Source organism: Gopherus flavomarginatus, chromosome 1 (assembly GCF_025201925.1).
Source record: "Gopherus flavomarginatus isolate rGopFla2 chromosome 1, rGopFla2.mat.asm, whole genome shotgun sequence".
NCBI lineage: Eukaryota > Metazoa > Chordata > Testudines > Testudinidae > Gopherus > Gopherus flavomarginatus.
Window position 1 is genome coordinate 290,719,344 of NC_066617.1, and position 20,586 is coordinate 290,739,929.

Here is a 20,586-nt window from a genome sequence, read left to right on the forward strand (position 1 = left end):
TATCCCATGTTCTGCTGTTATGAGAAGGGAAGAATAGAAGTTTTTGATCTACCTTTAATCAGGTCTCTTCTTATTCATTTTCTGTCTAAGGTAAATGATCCCAGTCTCTTCAATTTCTTTTCACATGAGAAATTTTCAGTGCTCTTGTTCATTCTTATCACCTTTCTCTGAACCAACTCCAGTTCTGCAATCCTCTTTTTGAAATGAGATGACCAGTAATGCACATGGTATTCTGGATGAGGATGCACTATTGCTTTATATAAAGGCATTATGATATTCTCTGTATTATTCACCATCCCATTCCTTATGCAAAAGTAAATTGTTTGCTTTTTACAATTCAGCTGCACCTTGAGCGAAAGTCTTCATTGAGCAGTCTACAATGGTACCTCTTCTTGAGTTGATGCAGTTAATTTGGAACCCAGTAAGGTCTACGAATAGTTTAAATGTTTCCCTCCAATATGCATTACTTTGCATTTATTTGCATTGAATCTGCAATATAATGTATATTTGAGGTTAAAGTTTAAGCTACTCGTGCACCTTATGAGGTTCTAAATTAACTGTATCAGCTCAAGAAAGGGACCTAGGCATCATGAAATTACTATCTGATGACTATTCAATGTCCAATGCGTAATGCGTTTGAAGGTCTCAGTCCAGTTCCTGAGGTCATGTGTCCACATAGCAAGAAACCCCCACATTTGGCACTAATCTGTGCATTTGGTGGCAGTTTCAGCTGAAAGGCCACAAACTGAATGGATATGAAGACTGAACAACCCTCTCATTTGTAAAGGTCATACCTTCAGGTCAGGCTTTAGGCACATTGGCAGGAAAATGTGGGGAAGCTGCCATTGTCCCTGCATGTGCTGTACCCGTTCTGTGGAAATAGGAATTTTATCTTCCTTCTCTTACTCTGATCTTTGTGTGATCGTAAGACAAAGATCACCTAAGACAGTTTTCTACAGGTCTGTTAGTTGGCAACATTCAAATGCCTCCTGAAGAGAGTTTTTCCCTGATGCCTTTCACAGACAATCTACTAGAGAAAGATATTTAAATGATGGGGTGGAATTTTCAAAAACACCTAAGGGATTTAGGAGCATAACTCCCATTTATTTTCAATGACCTCCTAACTCCTATGTGTTTTTCAAAATCTCTCCCTATACAGCTATTTAAAAAAAGTGAAGAAAATCAACACAAATTTTGGTAAATAATCTATGTACAAAGTTAGATTTCTGTGGGCAAACTACTCTCACTGAGCTGCATTCTCCTCTTATGGCTTTCCACTGTCACTCCATTTCCCTATTTCTTTCTCACCATGAGCTGTCATATTTGTTGTGCCCTTGATTTCATGCTGAATGTAATTTCCTCTAAGTTGGAACTTTGCCTTTTTAAATTTTATTTTACGTATTAAGTGCATGCACAGTTCTGCATCATATATATCAGTGCTGTGTCATGTGTGTTCCAGGCCTGGTTTGAATATTCAAATCTGGACCCCATCCCTTACAACATTTCCCCTCCCCCACCCAACAAACTCTGAAATCACCACAAAGTAATTTTACAAAGGGATCTAGTTTCAGAGAAGGCTAGGAATCTCATTAATTAGCTCATCCCAATCTGACATGTTTCTGAGTTCTCTATAGAAATAACAGCCAGATTGCTTAACCTCTATTGCCCCATAAACATTCTTAGATAGGCCTTGATTCATTTATCTTTTCAGTAACAGCCACAGTTACAGGAAGACAGCAAAAAGTTTGCAGTACTCTTTCTGTATATGGAAACTTAAATCTAAAAGCCCTTTTGTGAATGAGGCTAAGGAGATCAATGGATGACTTTATTTCCAAGTCATCCTTACAGATTTCTTACCAAAAAAACTGTCAAAGAACTGTCAATGTCATTCTCAAAGCTCTAGTCTAGTCTAAAGCATCAAAAACACTCTTAACCTGATTTTGTAGTAGACAGATGGTTAGCCAGGGTAGAGGTAATCTTGGCATGCTTTTGCATTTTAATGTAATGCTAATATACTTTTTCAGCCAATCCCAATGAAAGTGGAAAACAGGATATACAATCTTTGAACAAGTCCAAAAAAATAGAACAACTTGGGGAACAACCATTGCAGCAGTTTGCCAATTAGATTCAGCAAGTGGACAGTACATGGGATGAAAGACACATAGTGATTTATGTCAGAAACCATGATGGGGATAATCATGCCTAGTGATCGCAGGTGACCTAGGAATGGTGGCAGTTGTATCTAGTTGTAGGAGCCAGGGGTCAGAGCTGGAATCAGGAGTCCAGAGCAGGGTTGGAACAAGGTTAGAGCAGGACTAGGGTTGGAGAAGGAATCAGTTACCACTATCAGACAGAGGAGAGGTCCAATCAATGAAACACTGTTGGGTGAGATTGAGCAGCTGATTCTCCTGAGTCTGAAATACCTGAATTGAGAGTCAACAGACCAGCTCTGGCTTGTGGATTGGCTGGAGCCTAGCACAGAAATGACTCATTACTGCATGTGACTTAATCAGTGTCTACTTCAGAGATGACTCATCATCTTGCAATTTGATTTTGAACATCTATTGTAGCCATATTAATTCCATTGTCATAGCTTTGTCCTCTGCAATCAGCAATATCTAAACCATCTTTTTTCAGCTTCTCTAAAATAATCTCCATAACACCCTCCCTGTTTTGGTGTGGATATCTATGAAGTCTACAAAGCATTAAATGGAATACTGAATGGTCTATCTGGGGGCTGAAAACGGAGAAGACTAGGGCCCCCACAATGGAAGAAAAAAAAGAGAAGTTAAAAAACAAAACAACTCCTGTCACCAAACCAGGGCCCTTTATGGACGCCTAACTTGCTCAGTTCCACTGGAATCATTTGAATCCCCCTTCCAACAGCCGTGAGATATATAATGAATAAAGAAAAATAAACGGTTAGTCTAGTACCTTTCATTAGTTCACACACACAAAACCCAGAAGAGTAGAATAAAAGCACTTTTTAATGAAGCCCTGTAGTTGCCAAGTGGAAGAGTGAAAAAATTTCAAAATGTTAAGGAATTTGAGATTGGTGTATGATATTAAAGATATTAAATACATTACATTTCAGTATTAAAATGTTTGGGATGCTCTGTTTAAGGATGCAAAAAAATAGCTCTCTACAAAGATGCCCTTAATGCTGCTCACTTCTGAGACCTTATTAATCTTTTTAAAATTATTTGTAGGAGACTGAGAATTTCTAATATATTTCACAACCAATGAGAAAAGTCTTTTACTGAGGCTTAGGATATAGGACTAATATGCATACCAGTTTTAATACACAATCTCTCCATACATTTCTGTGTTTCTGATGCATTGAAAAACAGTTTGTGCTCCATTGGGAATTCAGTTTTACTGAACATATTGCTGTGTTCAATTCAGCCACTGAGCAAACTGTTTAGAGGCCCAGGCTTCTCCAACATGAGTACATTTAAAGTGACCTAGACAGAGCTGTTAATGAGGGATGCCACTTTTACATTTGTCTAGTCATGGCAGTATATATTGATATGTTAATCAGGTTAGCCATGTTCCAGATAGAAGCATTATTGCATATTGGCAGATTGTTGGTATCTGGATCCTTCAGATAATTCACTCTGCAAACATATAGGCTATATACCCTGTGAATGGGTTGAGTCTCCATTCTACTCCAGCTAAGGTCTGTGTGTGCTACATAAAGTCAAAAGCGACAAAGAGTCCTGTGGCACCTTATAGACTAACAGATGTATTGGAGCATGAGCTTTCATGGGTGAATACCCACTTCATCAGACACATGCTCCAATACTTCTGTTAGCCTATAAGGTGCCACAGGACTCTGTGTTGCTTTTTACAGATCCAGACTAACACGGCTACCCCTCTGATACATAAGATCACATTTACCTCCTTTCTGGGATCTGGTTTACTAGTAACTCAAATAATACATAACATATGCCTGCGTCTCTAAGCCTGGCTGCTTATGGGGATTTCTACAGGATCTTTTGTCTCTGCCCTGAATAACACTGTGCAAATGAACTTTCAGAAGCCCCTCATATTTTTGCTGTTGTGAATGGTGGAATAATGTTTCAAAGCTATATTAAAAACTTAGTAGTTCAGCTGATTCAAAGAAAATTTAAAATTGTAAGCGATTTTCATGTTGGAATGAATAATATAATTATATCAGATTTACATCTGTTTTCATTTTGCTGACTCTTTTTCTTCTCTTGTTTAAAACATATGTGACCTTAGAGAACAAAATGCTTCATTTCCCAGCTCTGCCTCTCAATATTTTCTCTCCATTTCCCTCAGCAACTGAACGTTACTCCTACATACAAGAGGATGTGTCACTTTTTGGCCCAACATTTTCAGTTTTCATTTTTTTCCATGTAAAAGTCACAATTTTCCATGGGAATCCCTCTTCCCATTTTCCATCCAAATGTGTTCTACACACAAAGCACCAGACTGTTCATAGGTATAGTGGGCAAGTTGAAAATTTAGGTGACTGATGATGTCCCCATAACTTTAAATTTTAAGGGGACTAAAGGGAACATTCAGCCTTAGCATAAGCAGGTGCAACTCCATTGACTCCACTGGATTAGAACTCTGTCTGCTTATACCCTGAATATGGCCCTACATTGGGCAAAGTCCTACCTTATGAATGAAGTTATCACTCTGAATTTTGAGAACTTTTCTGTTTCCCTAACGGTTGAACTCCAGTAGCAATTTGGCTAATTGCCTGGTCACAGTAAAGATAAATAATTCATCAGTAATATTACTCATGGATTCAACTTAATACATAATATTATAAGAAAACCAGTTCTAAAATTGTAAAAATTGAAATATTTTCAAACTTCCATGTATGGTTCTGATCACATTCAGTTTGCATTTTGAATCCAAGTTTGGGTAGATAGGTATTTTCTCAAGTTTTTTGTTATTAATTTCACCTGTTAATAACTGGTTGACCTGGGAATTACATCTTTCTCCCTTAAATGATTTTAAAGATTGCTTTTGGTATCAGACACTGTAGCACCTTTGGTGAAACATTATAAACATCCTATCTGCAAGAAAGACTAGAGTATTTTCAAAGTGTCTTGATAAGGATAATAAAGTAAGAATGCCTTTTACTGATGTGTGTTACAACCATTCTTCTGTTTGTCATTTCTACTCAGAGTGCATACCTCTGCTCTTTGGCTGGTTAACATCTTTCTCTTTAGATAAGGTTTTGTGGTAAGCAGAAGAATTTGGTTTTGTAAGGTTTATTGTAACTTAATATGCTGTAGCAATAGTATAAATTTATCTACAAAAACACTAGCATAATTGCAGCAGAAAATGAAGACATAGCAAAAAATAAAGTGCATGTTAGATTTTCAAAGCAGTAAATTAGACTTCACACTGAGCTGATGCTTTGACTCTGTATAAGCTCTTTACCACCAGAAGCCACTGTAACCTTACATTACTTTTGTTTCTTTTTCCTTAAGAGATTTAAAATTTGCTTGATTTCTAAACCTTGCACACTGAATATTCTGCATAGTAATTAATGTTTAGCTTCTTCTAAAACTGTGTGTGTAGAAGGGCATACACAAAAGTAATCTGCCAGCCAGGTTTTCTGTATGCTTCTCCCAGGCATTTGAAATGTTTAATATTATATGGTAAAGACCTTTACTGTAGCATTGCAATTATATGTCATTGCAGATCTCATTTTCATTATCTTTGTTGCAGTCTATTTCAAAACAGAGTGGAAACCTATTATCGGGAACTAGAATTCTTTTTCAGACACTCAAAACAATAGTCTAGTCATCTGTGGTTTCAGTCACAACGGGCCACAGGACTAATTTTAGTTGTTTAGGTATACTCTAAAGTGAAGTAGTCACTTTCAAGTGATTATCACATGGTGATTTGTTGAAGCAACTGAAGCACATTTAAATAAAAGTTGTTTTTACAACAGGAAAAGATAAGTTATTTGTATAGTATCTTTCTTGAATGATTATATTTAAATATGGCTGCTACCAAGGTATCTTCATGGAGATTTACACATGAGGCTCCCATTAGTGCCAATGGGAGTTATGCATACAATTATTCAGACTCATTGACTCATAGCTCTCTACCAGTCCTTTCAAGCTCTTTGTGGTAAGCATTAATCCTGATTTTGCAATTTAGCATTGGGCGGCTTCAAGCTTTTGTTCTAGGTCTGTTTTCTTTATATTTACAGTCTACTGCTGCTTTAAATCATGTAATAGTTCTAGTACTGTTTCTATGCTGATGACGTTTGTGTGTGTATATATCAGGGGTTGGCAACCTTTCAGAAGTGGTGTGCCAAGTCTTCATTTATTCACTTTAATTTAAGGTTTCGCGCGCCAGTAATAACATTTTAACGTTTTTAGAAGGTCTCTTTCTATAAGTCTATAATATATAACTAAACTATTGTTGTATGTAAAGTAAATAAGGTTTTTAAAATGTTTAAGAAGCTTCATTTAAAGTTAAATTAAAATGCAGAGCCCCCCGGACCGGTGGCCAGGACACAGGGAGTGTGAGTGCCACTGAAAATCAGCTCGCATGCTGCCTTTGGCACGCGTGCCATAGGCTGCCTACCCCTGGTGTGTATATATGTGTACACACACACACACACACACACACACACACACACACACACACACACAGTGGTTTCCCCAGGAACTGAAATTGGGGGCGTGTTCAAATTTACAGGGGGGGTGTCAGGACCAATGAGATATATAAAAGAGATATGAATAAAGTAAATGTTTTATTAGGATGATGCAAATTTAACATAAGAATAATGCAGGTTACACCAAAACGCATAACAGGTCTAGATTTCTAAAAAAAATATAAATTAAAAAAAATTAATTTAAATTGATTTTTGAAAAGTAAGCCATCATGAGATAAGAGGGAAGTCTTCTCATGGATCAGTATCTGCTTAAAAAGATTGGAACAAAGCGTAGGAATGAATTATAAGTTTTCAGAATAGAGAGAGATAAATAGTGGTATCCTTGAGGGGTCAGTACTGGGACCAGTACTGTTCAACATATTCATCTGGAAAAATGGGTAAACAGTGAGGTGGCAAAATTTGCAGATGATACAAAACTATTCAAGATAGTTAAGTCCCAGGCAGACTGTGAAGAGTTACAAAGAGATCTCACAAAACTGGGTGACTGGGCAACAAAATGGCACATGAAATTCAATGTTGATAAATGCAAAGTAATGCACATTGGAAAACAATCACAACTATACATACAAAATCATGGCATCTGAATTAGCTGTTACCACTCAAGAAAGAGATCTTGGAGTCATTGTGGATAGTTCTCTGAAAACATCCACTCAATGTGTAGCGGCAGTCAAAAAAGCTAACAGAATGTTGGGAATCATTAAGAAAGGGATAGATAATAAGGCAGAAAATATCATATTGCCTCTATATAAATCCATGGTATATGTACACCTTGAATACTGTGTGCAGATCTGGTCATCCCATCCCAAAAGAGATATATTGGAATTGGAAAAGGTACAGAGATGGGCAACTAAAATGATCAGGGGTATGAAACAGGAGGAGAGATTAAAATGGGAATTTTCAGTTTAGAAAAGAGATGACTAAGGGGGATGTGATAGAGGTCTATAAAATCTTGACTGGTGCGAAGAAAGTGAATAAGGAAATGTTATTTAATCCTTCACATAACACAAGAACTAGCAGTCACCCAATGAAATTAATAGGCAGCAGGTTTTAAAAAAACAAAAGAAAGTACTTCTTCACACAATATAAAGTCAACCCAGGGAACTCTTTGCCAGGGGATGGTGTGAAGACCAGAAGTATAACAGGATTAAAAAAAGAAATAGATAAATTCCTGGAGAATAGGTCCATCAGTGGCTATCAGCCAGGATGGGAGGGATGCAACACCATGCTCTGAGTGTCCCTAGCCTGTTTGCCAGAAGCTGGGAATGGGCAACAGGGGATGGTCACTTGATGATTACTTGTTCTGTTCATTCCCTCTGAAGCACCTGGCCTTGACCACTGTCGGAAGACAGGATACTGGGCTATATGGACCATTGGTCAGACCATTCTTATGTAAAAATTAATTATAATAATAAAAATGTTTAGTACAGAAACTCCCCAACATAATGACCTCTCAAGATAGCAACAATGTGAGATAACAACCTTGGCAAATAATGCTTTTTAAAAATCTTGGTCTACTAGGAAACATATTTATATAAAAGTTTCCATTCCCAGTCACAAATCTAGCATTCTGGAGCAAAGTGACTAAAATATAGTCCAACAAACAAATGTTTATTTAATGTGCCCCTCACTTTTCCCTCCACTGCACCCCGCTCACCGTGTCGTCTTTGGTCAGTGGAGACTCAGAGTTCAGAGGTGCTTTCAAGTGAGTACACCTTCCAGGTGCAGGACAAGAAGGCACCTTACTTGTTCCTCCAGTTGCTCACTGTTCGCCCTGGCCACGGCTGTTCATTGTGCCACCATTCACTCCACCGCTCTGTTGCCAATGGCCCTGTGCAGTCACCTTCTGCTGCCACCTGCCACTGTGACCTCTGCAAGTTGGTCTCTTGAGGTTTCACTAGTTCTACTGCCCTTCGCTCATACAATAAGAACAACATTTCATCCCCCATTTCCCCCACATTCAAGTGGTTTGTAACCCAACCCCAGCCAAAATCTATCACTTGGACAACACAGCTCTGTTTGCTGGATACCTAGGTAGATTAGGTGTGAATGTAAATATAATCTGGCCCTTAAGCCTTTCCCCACAGCCCCAGCTCATCACTAGCTGTCAGGGAGAGCTCATTTAGACTTTGCTTACAAATCATCATTTGAAATTATTAGGTTGGCCAACATCACCGAAATGAATGCACTGACATCATAAAAAACAACAGCTGTATAAGAAAGCAAGAAAGCTAGTCTCTTTTCATACTTTTCAAATCTATTATACTTTTTCAGATACACATATTTTATCACACACTGTATAAGCTTTTAAAGTGTGTATTAATGTTTCAGTTTAAATTCAGATTTCCAAACAGTCACTAAATTGGTATGTAACTGGCTCACAAAACTGGGGGTGGGCATGTTGGGGAAATTCGGGGGTGTGTGTGTGTAGGGAAATCACTGCACACACACACCGCTACCTGAGAGCCAAGGCAAGTGCAATCACTAGGCGAACTAGGTGGTCGCCTAGGGCATCAAGTGGTTGGGGACGTCTGGGATTTTTCCTCCCTCCCCTCCCCTCCCTTCCCCTCATGCAGAGTACGGTGCGGCTGATTGGGCACTTGGGCTTGATTTAGCCACTCCCATTGGCCTCCAGCAGGCAGAGTCCCTCCCCCGCTACCCTCTCCCCCTGTCTCAGCATCGTATCGCCAGCACTCTGCGCGGGAGGGGCTGTGTGCTCAACAGCCTATTTAGTTTGGCTCCATGTGGAGCCAGCAGCTTGAGCAGCGTGGTGATAAGGGGAGTCCCGGGGATCAGTCGGGGAGCAGGGGGAAGGTTGGATGGATCGAGGGGGCTGTCAGGGGGCAGGGGTATGGAGAGGGATTGGAGCAGTCAGGGGACAGGGAGGGCTAGATGGGTTGGAAGTTCGGGGGCAGGTCTGTCAGGGGCGGGGAGTGGTTGGATGGGGCATGGGAGTCCTGGGGGTCCGTGTGGGGGTGGGGATGTGGATAAGGGTTGTGGCAGCCAGGGGACAGGTAGGGGATAGGCTCCTAGGGGGGCAGTTAGGGTGGGGGGTCTCAGGAGGTGGCAGTCAGGGGACAAGGAGCAGGGAGGCATCTTATTCATGACGTTTCAGGGCACATTCCAGATTAATGAGGGGCTATGGTACTCCTGACTTGCAACCTTGGGCAACTTCCAATGCCTTGTTGCTGTAGCTTCCACATCGGCCACTCACAAACAGCCTCCAGGAAACTGCAGCTGTTCAACCCCCATTGCTACTGACTGTGACTAAATGCCACAACTTAACCCCAAAATGTTTGGTCATCAAGTTATATCTGCAAAGGGGACTTAGGCATTGCAGTGATGAGACTAAATTCACCCAATGGAGTCCAAAGCTCTGAGATAGGTACCCGGGCTCCCTATACAATGAATGGGGAGAGTTGGATGTCTAAGAAGAGGATTTACAGAAGGCAGCAAGCTGAGCAGCCAGTGCTTAAATTAGCCAGTAGGAAGTACACAGGCAAAGGGTGTGGCCTAAGCCCCAACCATGGCGGGAGTTGGGGGCTAGATTCACAAAATGACTTAGGCACCTAACTGATACTTTAGGTGCCTAAATCTTAGAATCAAGCCCTACTGGGATTCCCAAAGTCCTGGCTCAGCTGACCCCAAGCCCCGTATGTGCCTAAAGTTGCCCCGTGCCTACATTTTTTCATTAATCATTCCCTAAGTGCCTATATTATTGTCTCTGAGAGTGCGCACTGATGCCCCATGCCAGGCATCCAACCCCTAAGCCCCAAAGCAATGCACAAACTAGGAGAAGATAGGTGTTCTTCTGCCTAACTTGTGTGTGGGGCCTGAGCCAGTAAGTGTGCTCAGAACTCGCCTACCAGATTGGCCCTTATACATGAGCTTACACAAAACAGATGCGGGGAGGGAAGAACCTCCCTCATAACCTTTAGCCCAGTGGTTAGGGTTGAGGGTTGGATGAGGGGAGACCTCCAGGTTTTGAAGGGATTTGAAGAGAGCCCTGCCCATTTCTAGAGTGGATGCTTTAATCCCTGAACTATATGATATAGTCTGAGGTGGGGCTGCTCAATTTCTCCTGTTGAAGCTGGTCCCCTGTGAATAAATAATTTTTTAAAAGAAGTCACCAGAGCAGGGCACTGAATCCAGTTTTAACAGGAGAGACCAAGATACCCACCAGGCTATCCAATAACTCAGTACTTAGGGTACTCACCTGGAGGTTGGAGACACAAGTTCAAGTCCCTCTTTGTACTCAGGAAGAGGGCGAGTTTGAACCTGAATCTCCTATGTTATAGTTGACCACTGGGTTATTGGGTATGGGAGGGGGGCACCTCCTCAGCTTTCTGAGAAACAGCTGACCAGGCTTAGGTGACTAATTCCAGGAGAGGAGTCATGGCTATGAATGCCAAGTGAAGGGAGGCACTTCCCTCTGCCCTGGAGTGCACCTAGGGCCAGATTCACAAATAAACTCTTAGGTGCCTAGAAAAAAAATTCACTGGAGTCACAAAGCCTGAATTTGACACCTAGGCTCCTCATACAATGAATGGGGAGAGACAGGTGCCTCAGAATGGGATTCACAAAAGCCAGCATGCTAGTCAGCTTGTTGCCTAAAATAGGTGATATCAAGCTGAGAGGTGTGTACTAAGCCCTGCTCTTCTCTTGCAGATAAGTGCCTAAATTCTGGCTGCGGGGAGGCATCTATGCCATTTTAGCAAGAAGTCAGTGGGGGAAGGGGAAGGAGCGCCCTCATAACTTTTAGCTCTATGGCTCGGGTACTCACCTGGATGTGGTTAACCTCTGGCTCAAGTCCTCCCTCTGCCTGAGGAAGAGAAGAGATTTGTATAAATTCATTGGGCCAGAGAAAAAAAAATTACGACTCATTAGCCCATTGGTGAGGGCACTCACTTGCAAGGTTGGATACCCAAGTCCCTCTTCTAATAAATGTGTTTATTTATACAAAGTTGCACAGCTTCAACTGGAGAGATTGCAAAAGAGTGCCTTAGAGCTTGATTGGACAACACAGGAGAGGTGGGGGAACATAGTTTGTGAATCCTGCTGGGGCTTAGGCACCAGGCAGCTCAGCAGTGTCAGGATTTATGTAGTGGTGCACATGTGCACCACCAGAAATGTAGGCACTAAGGGAATCTTAGCTATCTATGGACTTTAGGTGTGTACAGGATTAGGTGGCTGCTAAGCAGCAGTTTTGAGGATCTAAATTTTGGACATAGGTACCTAAAATGGCAGTTAGAGGTCAAAATCTTTGTGGATTTAGCTTATTGTTTTTTCCCCAGTTGTCTATCTTTAAAGTTCTAGTCTTCCTACATGACATCATCCAATTTGTGACAATGTTGGTATACTATTTATGCTGACCTAGCATTTACCACTCATGCTAGTAACAATTGCCAGATTTTGTATCCTCCATGAGTCTAACATTTCAAATATTACCTGTTTGTTTCTCACTGCAGTTTTTTCCTCACCTTTATTATTATAATGATCATCTTGCTGGCCTTTCAGACTTTTCTATTCTGCCCAGGATCCACTAAAAATGTTGCTGCTCATTTAATTTGTTACACGCTCCCCAATTCCCATAGTAGTCTTCCATTCAGGAGTTTACATGGTTACCTCTGAAGCTGACAATTAAGTTCAAAACATTATTCATATTTAAGGCTCTTAAAACCTCACATGCTTTGATACTTATGGAATCTGATTCATGTTTAAGTTCCCTTTTGAAGTTTGCATTCAGTTTCTGATTTATCTCAACTTCCTCCCTTGCCATTTGTTTTGATGAGATATCTTACCATTGCTAGCACTACCCTGGTTTGGTGGACATCTCTCCCTTTATTCGACCTCTGCTCTTTTTTTAGTATGTTTTATGTGAGTTTAGGTGACAGATTAATAAACCTTTTTTAATCCATAGAACTGATACAGTACAGATGGAAGCAGTGTGCTTCTCTCCTGACCTGGAGGAACCAGCACAACAGGCAAGAGGAAAATTCTCTGCCCATATTCATTCAGTTCCTGGAGTATCTGCTGCAATTGTCAGAAAGGGTGTGAGTTGTGATGGAGACTTTTTGTGGACTCACGTCTGCTGGAACCACCAACTCATTTCCAGTGGACTCCAAAACAGGTTTGCCACATACTCACAAAGCGAGCTTGCCTTAATTTTACAGTAATAAACTGATACTTAATTTGAGATGGGCCCCTCAGCTTTAAATTCCATAACACTAAATCACAATCCTTCACTGATATAATCAAAACGTGCAGTCAGCATTAAGCCCTGGTTGGGTCAGGCATCTTGGATTAAGAGAGGGAAGATCCTTTCTTCATGTCCCACTTCCACCTAGAACTGGCCCTTGGAAGAAGCACGTGTGACGATGCAGTTCTGGCAGGACCCAACTGAGTGCCAATTCAGGACCAATTGCTTAAACAGGGCAGTTACAGCCCAAGGCTGGGTTTTTTCCACCTCTAAGGCAAAACAAACCAGCCAGACAAAGAGGACTTTGGTTTCACCCCACTGGCTAACCACAAGTCACACAAACAATTTCCTTAGACACTCTAGTTTCCCAGTATCACCACCAGTGCCACTTGTCCTGGGGATGAATGGTTATGAAAACCAACACCACAATAAAAGAAAAAGGTTCTCTCGATCCTAAAGAATCAAGCACCAGACCCAGGTCAATATACAAATCAGATCTTACCCACAAATCACCCTATTGCCAATCCTTTAGAATCTAAAATCTAAAGGTTTATTCATAAAAGGAAAAAGATGTAGATGAGAGCTATAATTGGTTAAATGGAATCAATTACATACAGTAATGGCAAAGTTCTTAGGTCAGGCTTGTGGCAGTGATGGAGTAAACTGCAGGTTCAAATCAAGTCTCTGGAGTACATCCCCCGCTGGGATGGGTCATCAATCCTTTGTTCAGAGCTTCAGTTTGTAGCAAAGTCCCTCCAGAGGTAAGAAGCAGGATTGAAGACAAGATGGAGATGAGGCATCAGCCTTTTATAGTATTTTCCAGGTGTAAGAACTTCTTTGTCCTTACTGTGGAAAATTACAGAAAAATGGAGTCTGGAGTTACATGGGCAAGTTCCTGCATACTTTGCTGAGTTACAAGGTGTATTTGCCTCCTCTCAATGGGTCAATTGTATAGCTGATGGTCCTTAATGGCCATCAAGCAGGCTAGGCAGAGCTAACACCAACTGGTCTGGAATGTTTCCCAGGCCTTGGCTACACTGGCGCTTTACAGCGCTGCAACTTTCTCACTCGAGGGTGTGAAAAAACACCACCCTGAGTGCAGCAAGTTACAGCGCTGTAAAGCGCCAGTGTAAACAGCGCTGTAAGCTAATCCCCTTGGGGAGGTGGAGCACCTGCAGCGCTGGGAGAGCTCTCTTCCAGCGCTAGTGCCGTGACCACACTCGCACTTCAAAGCGCTCCCGCAGCAGCACTTTGGAGTTTCGAGTGGAGCCAAGCCCCCAGAAGCATAGCATAAGTTTGAAATACAGACAGTATGGAGCCAATATTCATAACTTCAACTACAAAATGACACATGCATACAGACAACCTAATCAGAACCAGCAACCCATAACCTCGTCTTAGACATCTTATATGACCTCCTTTACATAAGATTTGGTGCCACTACAGGACCGTGGTTGCAACCATGTTCTATATGGTCCCAGATTATATCAATAACGTCACAGCAGCCAGCCCTTTTAATTTCACTTGCTGGGCCCAGGTAGCCCCTCCAGCAGGGGCAGCATAAGCCTGGTATACCCTGTCACAAGCTAACAGACTTCCATTCATGCTGTCAAATGGATCAAAATTGAAATGGGAGATATAGAGTTTAAAAATAGTTTAACCCATTCTTGAACTCTCCTATTTTCAATAGGATTAGACATCCCGTCTGACTGAAATAAGAACTAACTAGACCAGGGGTCAGCAACCTCTGGCATGCGGCTCACCAGGGTAAGCACCCTGGCGGGCTAGGCCAGTTTGTTTACCTGCTGTGTCAGCAGGTTCGGCTGATCACGGTTCCCATTGGCCATGGTTCGCTGTCCCAGGCCAGTGGGGGCTGTGGGAAGTGGTGCGGGCGAGGGATGTGCTGGCCGCGGCTTCCTGCTGCCCCATTTGGCCTGGGACGGCGAACCGCGGCCAGTGGGAGACGTGATCAGCTGAACCTGCTGACGCAGCAGGTAAACAAACTGGCCTAGCCCACCAGGGTGCTTACCCTGGCGAGCTACGTGCCAGAGGTTGCCGACCCCTGATCTAGACCCTCTACCCATTACCTGAAATGAACATTTTGTACAGGTTTTAGCAGTCCCCCCAAACTTCTGTCACTTAAAGTGTAACAGGCAGGCAGTTTTCTGTTTAAAAGGAGAGGTACAGCAGCTCTTATACAGGGCCACTTCAAGGATACTTTGCGCCCTAGGCGAAACTTCCACCTTGTTCCCCTCCCCTCCCCCCAGAGCATCGATTATAAACTTTCAAATAAGAATACTGCATAATAGGGCATTGTTCATTAGAATAATACACGTTCGGCTTGAAAATTTATTAATTTCTTTATTTAGTCTACATATTTAATGAAAATAAATGAATAACCTGACAGGTTGTGGGGCTGGCTGGCCTTAGTCAGAGGGGTGCAGCAGGGGCTGGCTGGAGGCAAGGGGGTGCGGGGCTTGCTGGAGACAGGGGGTGCACGGCTGCCTGCAGGCAGGGCAGGGGGGTGCAGCAGGGGTTGGCTAGAGACAGGGGGTGTGGGGCTGTCTGCGTGCAGGGCAGGGACTGTGGGGTTGGTTGGAGACGGAGTGCAAGGCTGGCTGTGGACAGGGCAAGGGTGTGGGGTTGGCTGGAGACGGGGGTGCGAGGCTGGCTGCGGGCAGGGCAGGGGGTGTGGGGTTGGTTGGAGACAGGGGGTGCGGGGCTGGCTGCGGGCAGGGCAGGGGGTATGACAGGGCTGGGCTGGAGACGGGGTGTGGGGCTGGCTGCTGGCAGGGCAGGGGCTGTGGGGTTGGCTGCGGGCAGGGCAGAGGGTGCAGCAGGGGCTGGCTGGAGATGGGGTGTGGGGCTGGCTGGAGGCAGGGCAGGGGGTGCATCAGGGACTGGCTATGGGCAGGGTGGTGGGTACCGGGGCCATCCCTAGATATTCTGGGGTCCTACGCTGCCTCCTCGCGGAGGGGAGGTGGTGCCCCTGGCCTCTGCAGGGGAAGGGTCCTCAGGGGGATCGGGGTGCCCCAGGTTTCTGGGGGGGCAGGCCTCTGGGGGGGCGGGGCTGGCTTGGAGGGCAGGGGGGAACCACCCCCAGCACTCACCAGCGGCGTGGCTGGGGCCGGGTCTCTGCACTTCCCCCTGCTGGTGAGTGCAGGCCCCGCCCTGCTGCAGAGCTCAGGGGAGTGGGGGCGGGGCAGGGCTGAGCAGGGGCGGGGGCCCTGGGGAAGAGCCAGAGCAGCAGGGAGCAGCGCAGCACCCCTGGCGGCCAGAGGAGGAATAACATCACTTCCTAGGTGGCTGGAGCTGATCAAAGCCGCAGCGCTGGGTGAGCATCCCAGACATTTTGGGCACCGCTTTTTGGTGCCCTCAAATCTTGGCGGCCTAGGCAGCCGCCTAGTTTGCCTAATGGTTGCACTGGCCCTGCTCTTATACCCAATTCAGTAATGGTATGAACAAGGTCCCCCATGCTAAACTAGACCACTTTTTTTTCAAATTAAAGCTGCAGTCTGGTGCTTCCTGGGAACAAGCATCTCAGATTGCATCATGGCTTCTGAAAATGCAGAACCATTTAAACATGTACTATAGAGTTTCATCAGCTGTGGTGTGCTTTGAGTTATGGGAAACAATACATCTAAATTTAGAAAACTGTTCAAAGGGGCCCTGCAGGAGGAGATACTGGGGCCCTCCACTGGGTGGACAGCAAGAAGGACATCTTCCTCCTCCCTGCACAAATTAAACCTGCCCAACCATTCATTTGACAATGGTAATGAATCCCAGTCTCATAGTACTAAGTATGAAACATCATAATGTTATCCCTGAAATTTACACTCTACACCTCTACTTCAGTATAACACTGTCCTCGGGAGCCAAAAAATCTTACAGTGTTATAGGTGAAACTGTGTTATATTGAACTTGCTTTGATCCACCGGAGTGCACAGCCCTGCCCCCCTGGAGCACTGCTTTACTGTGTTATATCCGAATTAATGTTATATCGGGTCGCATTATATCGGGTAGAGGTGTACTTCATAATATACAAGAACTTTGCCAGGCCCCTTATGCTTGGATAATCACTACAGATTTAACCTCTGCCCCTCTCCTCTTTTTTCCTGCATAAACAAAATTACTATTTAACAATACGTATAAGTAAGGCTGTGATTTAGTCACGGAGGCCATGGAAGTAATGGATTCTGCGAGTTCCAGAGACCTCTGTGACTTCAGTCAGTGCTGTCTGGGAGCTGCAGGGTTCTCTGCTACCTGCAGAGGCAGGGAGCTGCGGGGTACCTCCATGGCCCCCGCAGCTCAGAGCTGCCAATGGAAGGGGGCCCTGGAGTTCTGAGCCCCCATGGGTGGTGGGGGCCTTTGGAGCTCCCAGCCCACCTGCAGCTGCCCAGGATCCTCATTTAGTCATGGATATTTTTAGTAAAAGTCAGGGACAAGTCATGGGCTTCTGGGAATTTTTCATTATTGTCCATGACCTGTCTGTGACTTTTGCTAAAAATATCCATGACAAAATCTTACTTTTAGTTGTAGGTCAAGATGAGTCATTGGTTTCATCACCTGTCCACATTTATTTAGATTTAACATTAAACAAAACTGTGACAGGTGCCACTCACCTCTTGAGCGCCTCCCACTGCTGCAGGCCTTTTCCTGCTCCTGATGCTGCCCCATAGGCTGTCGGTCTCATTAGGCAGGTTTTCAGTGGCTCGGCCCTCTGGCGAAGTTGCACAGTCAACACGAATGAATGAATGAACGAACGAACCCACCCCTTCCGGGGTTACAAAGGTCCAGTAAGGACAATTGGTGTGCCCTTGTTAGTGTCTTCAGCCCTGTATCTGGGCCCTTTGGAGTCTAGCCTTTTTCTTGGGCTTTTTGTAAAGTCGAGCCAGAACTGGTGGTTTGCTCTCACCAGGGTCTTCAGCCTGTCTCTGGTCCCTTATATCTAGCTCCTTTTCTTGGGCTTTTAAGCTAGCCATGTCCCCTTTCCAGGGCTTTGGCCACTCCAGCACTGTCTGGCAGGGGGACCCAGGCCTGCCCACTACTTTGGGTACTAACCTAGGGACCCTATACACTGCAGCCACATATTTCTCCCTCCAGTTTGCTGCTGCTGCTATTTCTTGGGCCTTTTCCTACATATCCCCCTTCTCTTCATCTTTCCCTTGGGGCTGAAGTTCTCAGAGTCTTTCTCCTCACTGAATGCCAAAAATGCCACCAGAACCCTTTTTCTGGTTCTTTCTCAAGCTCCTGCGACCTGCAGAGCACACTCTTCATAGATCCTCTAGTCCCAGCCAGGGACTGACTTGCTCAGGCCCTGCAGCGCCTTTTATCTGAGCCTGCTGGGCTCTGATTGGTTGCTTCCATATAGTCTTTCTAGGCAGGCCTGGAGGACTTACTTTCACTGCTCTTTTTATGGGGTGTGGTAGGACTACAGGGACTCCAGCAAGGGTGTGGTGTTTAGATGTTGCTTGTAATTATTAGAATTGGGAGCACTGGCTGTTGGGAGTTTGAAAGGATGGGAAACAGGAAGGATGGGGAGGAGCTGAGGAGTCAGAGTGAGAGTTACAGAGGGTGCAGCAGCAGCTTGGTAAAGAGGTTTCCACTTTAAAAATAAAGTCCTGTTGAAGTTTGTTAGTACCTTGCCTGGTTGTTACAACATTTTGGTGATGAGGGTGGGATCTTCTGCCTCTGAACCCACCTGCACCCTTTTCTGCAAAGCCCAGGTGAGCCTCCAATTGCTTTTACTTCATGAATCCATATGTTTGAGACTTATCTGCTTGCAATCAGTGCTACAGAGATTTCTGAAGTAAGAAAGCGTGCTCTGCTAATCCACTGCCTTGGAGCAGAAGGGCAGCATATATTTTACACTTTTCCCCTTGCAGACGATAAATATGAGACTGCACTCACTGTATTAAAGAACTTTTTTGTGCCAAAAGTGAATGTAGCAGCTAATTGCTAGAGATTTTGCTAGTGTGAGCAGAAACCAGGGGAGACTATAATGCAATATATTGCTTCCCTGAGGAGTCTGATTGTAACTTGTGACTTTGGGAATATGGCAGATGAGATGATTAGAGACCATCTCATTGAGAAAAACACCACGATTCGTGTAAGAGAACTCTTACTTTTAGAACCACAACTTACACTAGAAAAAGCAATAACCATTGCTACTCAGATTGAGTCAACTACAGCTGAAGCCAAAGTAATGAGCAGGGATACAGGAGGCACAGTCCAGGCTGTGACTCCTTTGCAGAAAAGTTCACTATCGCTGCAGACAAACAATTGCAAGAGGAAAACTAATGGAAAGCCACTGAATCAGCAAATTCAAAATACAGTAAAAGCATGCTTTCGCTGCGGATCCCCACAACATCTTGCAAGCTACACAGGATGTCCAGCAAAAGTAGCTCAGTGCAATCATTGCAAAAAGATTGGGCATTTTGCTAAAGTATGTCGCAGTAGCCAGTTCAATCAACAGGTGCATGCAGTTACAGTACCAGATGTTACTGTGTTGAGCGCGGACAAAAATCACTACAGCACATATTCTGGAACAGATAAAGTGCAGATAAAGTCCGCCATACCCTCAGGCAAATCACACTCTATTCAGCTAATGTTGATCACTGGCTCAGCAGTATCTGTACTACCTGATTCCATCTATTTGCATTACTTTAAAGATGTGCTTCTTACTGAACCCAAACTTCAGTTGGTGTGCTATTTGAAAAACCATATTCTAGTACGTGGCTGCCTGCCAGCAATAGTTACTTTTGGTGATTGTGTGTAACTGTAGAGTTCTACATTGTCCACAAAGGCACTCCTATCCTTGGCAGAGATTTATTGGCTGCTTTAAATTTCAGGGTAGTTAATGGACAAATTGATCTTCCTCAGCAAAGCACTCTTGCGGTGGACACACCAGTTTCAGCTGGGACCCAACACCAGGTTGAGGAAAAACTCAGCTGTGCTTATGGGTTTCTGCATAAAGTTAAAATGCAGAATAATGTGATGCCTGTATGACAGAAATTACGGCGCTTACCATTTTAATTCATGGAAGCTGTTTCAGAGAAACTTAGAAAACTTGTTCAAAAGGACATTATTGAAGAGATTAACTCCTTGGAATGGGTTTCACCTATGGTAGTGATGCAGAAGGGTGGAGGCATTTGCCTTTGTGTGGACTTAAGGGAGCCAAGTATTGTGATTGACAGCCATCCTCTTCCTCACATAGAAGAAGTATTTGCAGAACTCTGTGGAGCAAAAATGTTTTATACTCTTGATTTGCAGAGCGCATACCACCAGATTATGTTGCATGAAGATAGCAGAGACTTCACAACATTTATTACACATGAGAGACTATTTCGTTTTAAACATGTTCCATACTGTCTCACATCAGCCCCAAGTGCCTTCCAAAAATGATGTAATTGATTCTGAAGAATCAACATAGAGTTCAGTGCTATTTGGATGATATTATCATGTTTGGAAATACTACTGAGGAACATGACAATAACCTGCAATCTGTACTAAACTGCATCAGCAAAGCAGGCCCCAAGCTCAATAGGTCCAAATGCAAATTTAGACAAACTGAACTTTCCTTTCTGGAGCATACAGTTTCACAGGCTGGACTAAAACCTGATCCAGATCATATCCTGGCAATTTCAAATGCTCCTTCTCCAACAGATTTGCAAACCTTACATTCCTTCTTGGGTGTTACCTCCTGGTATGCAAA